At 42.7% G+C, this 9,282-nt stretch overlaps 1 long non-coding RNA gene across 1 annotated transcript; it reads left to right on the top strand.

Moving 5' to 3' along the window:
• The first annotated feature begins 4,001 nt into the window (after window positions 1-4,001).
• LOC114065618 lies at window positions 4,002-8,905 on the top strand. Its single transcript, XR_003573009.1, has 4 exons — window positions 4,002-4,094; window positions 4,262-4,356; window positions 7,969-8,026; window positions 8,757-8,905. It is a non-coding gene; the product is annotated as an uncharacterized LOC114065618 (long non-coding RNA).
• The last annotated feature ends 377 nt before the right edge of the window (window positions 8,906-9,282 follow it).

Raw genomic sequence — 9,282 nt, 5'->3', positions numbered from 1 at the left:
CCAGCACAGAGTGCCCCTGTCCAAGCCATGGGCTGCAGCTTTTCCAGGAGTATATTATGGGAGACAGTGTCAAAGGCTTTGCTGAAGTCCAGATAGACACTTCCACAGCCTTTCCCTCATCCACCAGGTGGGTCACCTGATCGTAAAAGGAGATCAGGTTGGTCAAACAGGATTTGCCCCTCCTAAACCCGTGTTGGCTGGATCTGATCCCTTGTCCATCCTGTAGCTGCTGTGTGATTGCACACAGGATGATCTGCTCCATAACTCTCCCCAGTGAGCCCATGTAAGTGAGGAAGTTGCTCACAGGCTCTCAGTCCGGGGCTGTTTTTAGAATTTCTGGAGGGGATTCCTGATGACTACAGTTATCAGTGTTTAAGACTTCGACAGGGCATGTGTATTTTTTTCCAGAAGTCCTGCAGGAAACCTAAGGAGTCCATTTTCTTGTAACTGTCAGCCTGTCAGAGAGTGGCGTTAGGATGCATATACATGCTCTGCTCCTGAGTGAGCACAGCACAGGACATTCCCTGCCACCTGCCCTGCAGTTAGTGTCCACTGAACACCTCTGTATGTCCAGGTGGCACTCTGCAGTTGGCAGCACTCATCCACAAAGCCTGTGGTAACTCAGCAGAGCAAACCCCTCTGCAGAGGTCCAGGGCTGTACCAGCTGACACCGCCTTGTGCAGCTGTGTGAGGAAAGGCTACCCCAACAGGGCATGTAGAGATGTCTTCATTCCATAAAACCCAACAGTCGTTGGCAATTAGTGAATAAGGGAACTTCCCAAGCTGGGGGGGCAGCCAGTTCTCTATCTTTAATAGCTGCCAGTGGGCCCAGTCTGCGTGAATTTGTCTTAACACCTTTTTTAACCCATTCATAATTCTGGTCTTTGCAACATCCTGTGGTGATGCTTGCATATTTATTTGTTTTAAATTTGATGTCTGGACATATCGCTGCATGACCATTTCCCTTCCTGCCAAAGCCACTTGGTTCCACCTCATTTCTTCAAAGAGGGTTCTGATGCAGCACCATAAATCATTATGGTCAGAAAATACTCTTTTGAATCCCACAGTATTCTTTCAAAGCTCTGGACCGTTTGTGGTCTTTTAAATACAAAATGTGTCCCTAAATATTGAAGAGTATTTTCCCTTCCCTCCCCCTCCAAGTGGTCTGGAAAGGAGCATATTGTCCTTGGATTGTTTGTAGAAGCTGGAGTTCAGTAGCTGCCATTTGTTTGACTTCCCCCCTCACCTCTAAGACTGATGATATCTTGGAAAACAGAAGGGGATGGGGTTTGGATGGGCTGAGGCAAGAGGAGTGAGGTTTTGAAATTGCTAGCAGTGATGTTTTCACATCCAAAGCATCTCTCTTCTCTCATTTCTTGAATGTATTGTGTTCATTTATTATTTTCTTTGACCAGAGGGCAACAAACAGCAAGCAACACATATATATTTTGCAGAACAAAACTAGGAAGTGGTTTCTGGTATAGGGCAGATGCAGTCTTAGAGAATTATTCAGGTGTCTGTGTTCACCCTACATGATAGAAGGGGAGGAATCAACACTACACTCACTGTTCAGAAACCATCCAAAACAAGTTCAGACCTTCCAACCTTTAAAAAAGAAAGTGAAAAGGAGTCTGAGCAACTTCAAATTTGGCAAATATTTTTGATGATCTGAAACGGAGTTCTATAGGGAGTTCAGGATGGAGCAAACTGGTTCACCATCTAGAGATTTTGGTAAAAGACTGAAATTCACTGAACTCTGTGCTCCTGAATGTGTTGAAAGATTAAGGGCCTCATCCTATGCTACTTGGAGACAGTGGAACATTTGACTTGGTCAAACAAAGGTCAGCAATAAATAATGGACATAGGTTTCCAACAAAGCAGATGTGCTGTCCTACAAGGTATGGGCAAAACACCACTGTCTAATCAAGCAGATCCTGTTGTTCTGGCAAGATGTCAAAGCTCATTTCTCCAGGGAATACCCCTTTCCTTGCCTCAGGAAAGCAGTCTCCCAGCAACCGTGGCTGCCCACGAGAATATCCATTTGCAGCAGGCGTGAAAGTCATTATCTACTACAACCATCCCACCACAGTGAATCCACATTTTATTTCTACATAATTCATCTGCTGCACACCCTTTTAAACCAATGAAGGGGGGCATGAAACTTGCCCTTGCATGGATAGAATACAGCAAAGTGAGCAGCTCAGGCAAGCCAGACAGGGAACGCCATAGCTGCCTGCCTTTTCCAAGAAGGAGAAATTCCTTTTCTCTGATATGCCATGCTGGACCCTGATGGTAGCGGGCTATTAATAGCTGCAGGTCACTCCAGGAGAATGCACGAGGAGGGTGACATGTATAGCATACACATGGGTTTGCATGACAAGGGGTGTGGCAGTTAGTTAGCCAGAGGTTGGCTTCACCTGGGTCTCAGTTTCTGATCTCACAATCTTTGTCCTCATGAACATGTGTGCTTGGAATAGGCTGCACCAGCAGTTTCAGTCACTTTGGAGCTTTCAACTTTGGGTTGTTCAAACCTGCAGACATGAGCTGTGCAAAACTGCCTTTAGCTGTTTGTTAAACCAAGAAAGGGAAAAGAAAGAAACGTCGCCATCCTGATATCCAGCCCAGTGCGTGAGTTTGTCCTGAAGAGAGCTGTCCATACATTTGTCTCTACATCGAGGAATCCAAGTTATTTTAGTTGTTGAGCTACTTCTTATGCCAAAGGAAACAAACCAAAGGGCTCCACACCCAGCACTGATTCTGTATAGTGGTGTCATGAATGTGGACTGAGTTTAACGAAACAGATCTTTATTGTGCATATCACTTATCTGGCAATATCTAGATTAATATTTGAGGTGACAGGCCATATAATCCATAAAAGGCAAATTATACATCACCACAGTCTCATCAAAATGAAACTTCCCTGTGTAATGAGTAGAGTAGCATAGACAGGCAGTAAAAGTGAATATGTGTCTCTGTGAGTTAGAAAACAAAGCCCTCCCTCACCTCCCTTTTAATAGCAATGGCTCTGAAAATGGCATTAGTTTTACTGTTGTCCTTAAGGCTAAAAGGAGAGGCACATGTGACTCTTTGGTCTTTCAATTAAAATGAACTTCATTGCAAAACGTTTGTTCTTTTGTTGTCTTGCCAACTGGGTGGCTTCAGGAGCTTGAATAATACATGTGCAGCATTGTACAGTAATTGTTCCCCACCCTCAAAAATTCACAGATTATGAATTCATAGACTGTTTGTGCAGCTGCTGGTGGCTTTGAGCTTCACCATAGCTAGGGACCCAGTGCAAACCCAGTGCAGACTGCATGTACACAGCTTCAGTGAATCCAGATTTTATATTTATCCTTAGCCTGAGATAACAAAGAATACATCAACCTCAAGCCTACTACAAAGGGTACATCACGATAGCAGGATGTGAAGCCCATATTTATTCTGGGTATCCTTAAATTAAGGGAAATCTAACTGAGGTGACTGGTTCAAGAACATCCCATGAGCTACAATACCTACAGCCAGTGCAAGTGAGACCACTCCAGAAGCAATAAGAATGGGATGCATCACCCTGCAGGACCTCTTTTTCTATCTTGGGAGAAAAAAAAAACCAGAGCTCTTAGGGTGAGCAGTCAGTAACAGAGTACAGGTAATGCATTGAGCTGACACGTCCCAAGGCCTGTGTGTCTGAAAGTGTTCAGGTCCTGCCAGAGAGGACCATGGAGCTAGTGAAGTGTCAAAGTAGCTGTTATTGTATTGCTAGGACTGCTCAGACCTGGGTGGAAGAATACCCTTGCAGCTGGAGGTGGGAAGGAAAGAGGAAGAACAGTGAGGTAAAGGCAGAGGGGCAATTAGGAATAATGAAAGTGAGTGAAGGAAGGAGAAAAGGCAAGAAAAACTAGAACAAAGAAGCTGAAAAGGGTACAGCACAGTGGTAAGAGCACTTTATAGCAGTGTACATATCTGCAAACCTGCTCTGAGCAGTTTGTTTATTCCTCTCTCAGCAGAATGCACCGGTGCTTCAGTTCCTCACTGCTGAGCTGCTCTAATGAACGCTCTTCTGTAGTCTCCTGAACACCTCCCATTGCTTATGCAGGGTACACTAACATATTTGTAAAGCTTTGCTTAGCAATGAATAGATCTGCCCTAACTTCAAAATACATCAGTGGCATGTAGCCTCAGGTCCCCCTGTATCTTAAACACATCCCTGGTGGCAAGCCAGATTTAACTGTACACAAAACAGTGCTGCTTTCCTTTTTTTTAGGGCCTTACCTTCACATTCACCTGGAGGAGCTGCAGCCACCTACAGCACATCAGCTGGATGTGAGCCCACAAGGAACAAAGGTGTTTTTGCCACAGGTGCGTTCGTCCCTGCACATCGTGGGTGCAGGTGTCAGCCTCAGTACTGAAATGAATTTATATTTTTACTCTTCTTTTAAAAGAATGTCATTCTCTGAGAGAATTTCAGTGCCTGGGGGCAAAAGGAAAGGATTGTTTTGGTTTTTTTGAATTGAGTGTTGTCTCTTTACATGTCATGGTACTCCAGTTTCCCAGTTGTGGGCTCTCTGCCCGCATGCTGGTGCCTTTCAGCAGACCTTCCTGGTAGTAGTGCAACAGTGAAGAGAATTAGTGATGACTTTCAGAGGGTTTGAAAGTTGATAGAGTATTTTTCTCTCTGAAACAATGAAGTTAGGCCTGTACGGAGGTCCTGAAGACCTTGGCAGATATTTGTGGTACAAAAATTGGACAGAAGGCTCAATCCTAAATCTCATTCCACAGTATGAACACTAGTGCTCCATGAAGGATTCCTTTAGGATGGATATTGCACATGAAGGAGTAAATTTTGTACAGAGAAACTGATCTTTGCTGGCACTGAGCACTGGGCATGAGTGAGGTGTGAGAAGGAATGGTACTGGGGGACCTGCAGCCTGTCTGCTCTTGGCTGCTTGACAACCCTCAAGGGTCACTGCCTCCAGAGTGTAGTTTGGAGCAACCTCTGGTCACATCTTGAGTGAGAGGATATAGGAATCTCCTCTTAAATTCCTTCACTTCTCTAGTGCTCAGATCTGAATCCCAGAGGTCTGAGGGTTTGAAGAAACCATCACCCATTCCCAACTTCATAAAACCACATTGTTACTGATTTTAGGAAAGCTGCTGATGAGTAATCTGTGATAGGAGGTGGTGGCTTCAGAATGAGGATTTGCTTATGCAGAGTATCTGAGGAAAACTTCATCTGAATTAACAAAATATGTGAGTTGAAAGTGGATTATCAGTGTTACATAAATGGATGGATTCTTTAAATTCTTTTCTCCAGAATTAAAATTATCCTAACTTGTTTCAGGATAATTATGAAAGAGAATGCTATACAGGTAGGTAATGAAATATAACTTACTGACCATAAAAGTTAGTCTGGGTTATTTTTTTGTGTGTCTCCCAGCAGCAGAGATTAGAATACAGTCCTGAACTTTATTGTAGTAAGAAACTTGTATTGTCTTTAGTGCAGATTTTAATAACTCATTCTGATAATGAAGAAATCTGTTTTTATTATGATTGTACTATTTTTAATATTAGGATATGAAATCTCTGAATAAGCAGTTAATTAATCCTCACCATGTCCTGTGAGGTTGGTAAAGGATTTGTAGCAGCCACTTCATTCATTGCTTTGCTATGCCTGCTTTTAATGTGGAATGCAGCGAGGCAAAGCAGTACTACAAGATATGGGAGGGAAGATGAAAATCAAATCTTATTGAATGTATGAGAGAAATTAAGAAAGAAAAAAATGTTACTACCCAGCTCAGAATTTGGTTGTGCCACCATGATGCACTTCCAAGAAAACGTCAGGGGAGCGAAGGGCGTCTGTTTTATGTCTAATCAAATCCACAACACATATAGGGGCACCACACACACTGGCTTAATAGCAGGGTGTAAATACAGTAAAAATAATTGTAAATATGAAAAAAAATTAATTTATCTGATTTCTTTTTATTTGTAAATAGGATATATCTATTTAAATTACATTTCTTTAAAAAAAAAAAAAAAGAAAGAAGATTAAAAGAAAAAAACCTCTGAGAAGATGATTGCTCTCTGAAGGCTGTATGTCCCTTGTCACAGCCTGCACCACTGTTGCAGTGCAAAGTGTTGCAAAGCGTTACTCCTCACAATCTCTTTTCCATACAGGCAGCTTCTTCCTTTTCCTCAGCAGAAGGTTTATTTTGTACTCAATGCTGTGTCTCATATTTATCTTACTTCTCTGAATGAGCACAAGCACTGTGCTTTTGTTCTTTTCCTTTTCCAATGCCTTTTTGCTGATCTTCTCTGCATGTATCTGAAAGGTCAGGAAAACAAATCAATATGGGAAAGGACCTCCTGCCCCTTTTAAACTAACCTATAGGAGAGACGGAAGGGAAATTGTCAATTACATGAAAGAGAACTTTAAATATAATTGAAAAAAGCACAGTGGAAGTGAGAGTTTGGAAGAACAGGTGTCAACGAGACCAATCTCTGCAGTTACAGGGTGCCTTTATGAACTCACAGTCTTCTTCTCTATGGTAGTATACACAGGCAGATCCACAGAGCTAAAACACACCCCACGGAGAGGCACCGTAACAGGGAATGGCCTTCTCATTTCAGCATCACTGACCACGAAGGTCTCTGCAAGGGAGGCACTGGGAGCTGGACTGAGACTCCCCCGCAGTGGGAGCAGATGCTGATTGCTGTCTTCTACTGCCTGGGTTTGCTTCACTACTTTCTGGTTATCACTATCTTATTTCCAATCCTCAAGGTGATCTGCGGCTTATTCTGCAGACAACCCCTGTGCACAGTGTGGAACAGCAGGAAGCAGGAGAGAGGCTCCATCTCTGCATAGCAACTGGACTTCTGCTGCACCATCACTGGTGCAGTGAAGCCTATATCAGAGTTTTTCTCTAAACTCAAGCCTGAATACTACAGACAAGTTTGCTAATCATGTCCTCTGTTTTAAACATCCAGCCTCAAACTTTCAGCTGAGAATCTTCCATTAGGAGAGCAGTTCCGTAACCTCCCCGGCAGTTAGTGGAGAGGACATGGTGTCTTATGTTAGATGCTAAAAATTCAGGCCTTAATATCTTAAATTATTTCAGTCTTTAAACATCTACTTTTGAATTTAGACTTGATTGATCTATCTGGTACAAGACCCTTGAACACCCAGCTAAGGCACCATCTTTTCCCCTCAGCCTCATCCCAGATGTTTAAGAACAAGTTTTCACTTACTCCCTATTTGGCAAATACCAGAGTGTGGAAAAGGGGCTAATTGCTCTGCCCTCCTTCCAGCATCAAGGTCAGCAAATAGAGAATCCCAGAGAGCAAAGTGAGCCACCCTTTTAAAGCAAAGACTTGGAGTTTTAAACAGCAGCCACCCAAACTGAGTAAACAGCAACATTTTTTCACAGGTATCAGTGGAAGGGTTCTGCATTCCTTCCCTCCCTCCTGCCCTCAGTTTTCTGCTTCATTTCTATTCTAGCTTTCATGTTATATTTTTCTTACTGAGTCAGCAGTAGTGATCAAACCCTTCCTTCTTGCATATATCTACACAAATAACCCTCTTTCAGGGGAAAACAACAGTGCCCATGTGTCTCAGAAAGCTCAGCATTCATGCTGCAGAGTGTAGGATGGTGGTGCTCCTCCTGAACACTGGTAGAGTGTCAGTTGCCAGAGAAGAGAGACAGAAGCAGGGGACAGAAACAATGATGTATTTTACCTCTTTCTGAAGTAATCTATTTTTCTACTGAAACTGCATCATTAAAAGCTTTCCAAGAATAAAGTTCATACCTGGTTTGAAGTAAAAGCCTTTTGCAAAAACCAGTTGTTAGAAAAAGAACATTTTTTTTTGCGGATGCTAAAAGCAGAAGTCCACATGGTAGATGTTTTCCAGTCTTCACTTTTCTTCCTGCTTTCTGCCCTGCACCAAGCCATTACACTTTGGGCCCATTACAGCTCTTCAACTGACTGCACAATGACGATGGAAGAGCCAGGGTGAAGACGGATGATGTTGGTATGTTGCACCTTGCATTTTGAAATGTCTCACGTGGATAAGCTGCTAACATCTGCTGTAAGTTGGCTGTGCCTCTGGGTACAGTTTTCATACAAAGATCAAACTCTAGGACTCAAAAAACCAAACCAAGCAAGGTTTTGAGGTTGTTGGGTGAAATTTTTATACTGAAATGCTCTGTGTTGTCAGAAAAGTGAGCCTAAGATTTATATCCTCAGAAATGAAAACTGAAATTGGTCCATTAGACTGAGGAGAGAGCAATTTACCTGCAAATGCCTTTACTCTCAATGAGAACATGGACACTTTACTGGGCAGAAGTAATAGACTTTGAGATAAGATGGGACCATGAGTCTGGCTTCCTGTGAAGCTCCAGGCAGCTCTGCTCTTCTTTCAGGTCTTTGGAAGGCTTCAAAAGGCTTATAATAAAGAATTATTAACATGAAGGCCCTTTACATTGCTGGATCATAGACACCTTAATAAGCCCTCACTATAGAGTGGTGCCAGATTTTGATCCCAGTGGTGTAAACCTGGAGAAGTGGATTTTAGTGAATTTCAGTGGAATTCCTCAAGAAAAATCCATGTATAGTGGAAATGAAACATTTTTAAGGCAATATCTTTTTATACTGGTTAGCTGCCCCATCCTTCAGCCTATAAAATTGTTTGCAATTTTCATGTTGGTTTGATATGTCTGGGCAGAAAGACAACTAATTAATCACTATTCGCATGGTTAGAGGAATTTCCTTCTTGCAGTCTGATGTGCCTCAGAAAATGACACTGAACAGCTCAGAATCTCTCTGAGGTGACGGTATGGTCACCCATCTGTATCTTGCCTGGAAGCATTTTGCAGACCTTTTGAGGCTTAGTTGCTCAAAACATCTTAAAATTATGTTTCACATGAACTTGTGCTCATCTTTATCTCTCAGTGGAGACAGCAGTGCTGAAGCAGTAATCCCCCCTGGGACTCCCTACCTAATGCATTCTCTAAGTGATCAAGACATTTTGCTTACCTTCTTATCCACAAAAAGAGAAGTATGTGGCTTACTAAGACTTGAACAATGAAAATCAGAGCAAAGGGCTGTAATGAAATAGATTGATGAGGAAAAGCCCTGGTAATTAACATGTAAAAGTTAATTGTTGCAGGCATTACATGTGGACCGAGCTGTTTCATCCAGACACAAACTTGGCTGTTTGCTGGAATGTGGCAGTGAGGGGTCCGGAGCACAAGTCTGATGAGGACTGACTGAGGGAGCTGGGGTTGT

Source organism: Empidonax traillii, unplaced genomic scaffold, assembly GCF_003031625.1.
Source record: "Empidonax traillii isolate 1590-97213 ecotype Southwest subspecies unplaced genomic scaffold, ASM303162v1 scaffold682:size344182, whole genome shotgun sequence".
Taxonomy (NCBI): Eukaryota; Metazoa; Chordata; class Aves; order Passeriformes; family Tyrannidae; genus Empidonax; species Empidonax traillii.
Note: the sequence above shows the minus strand (reverse complement) of the source record. Positions and strands in the feature narration are given on the sequence as shown.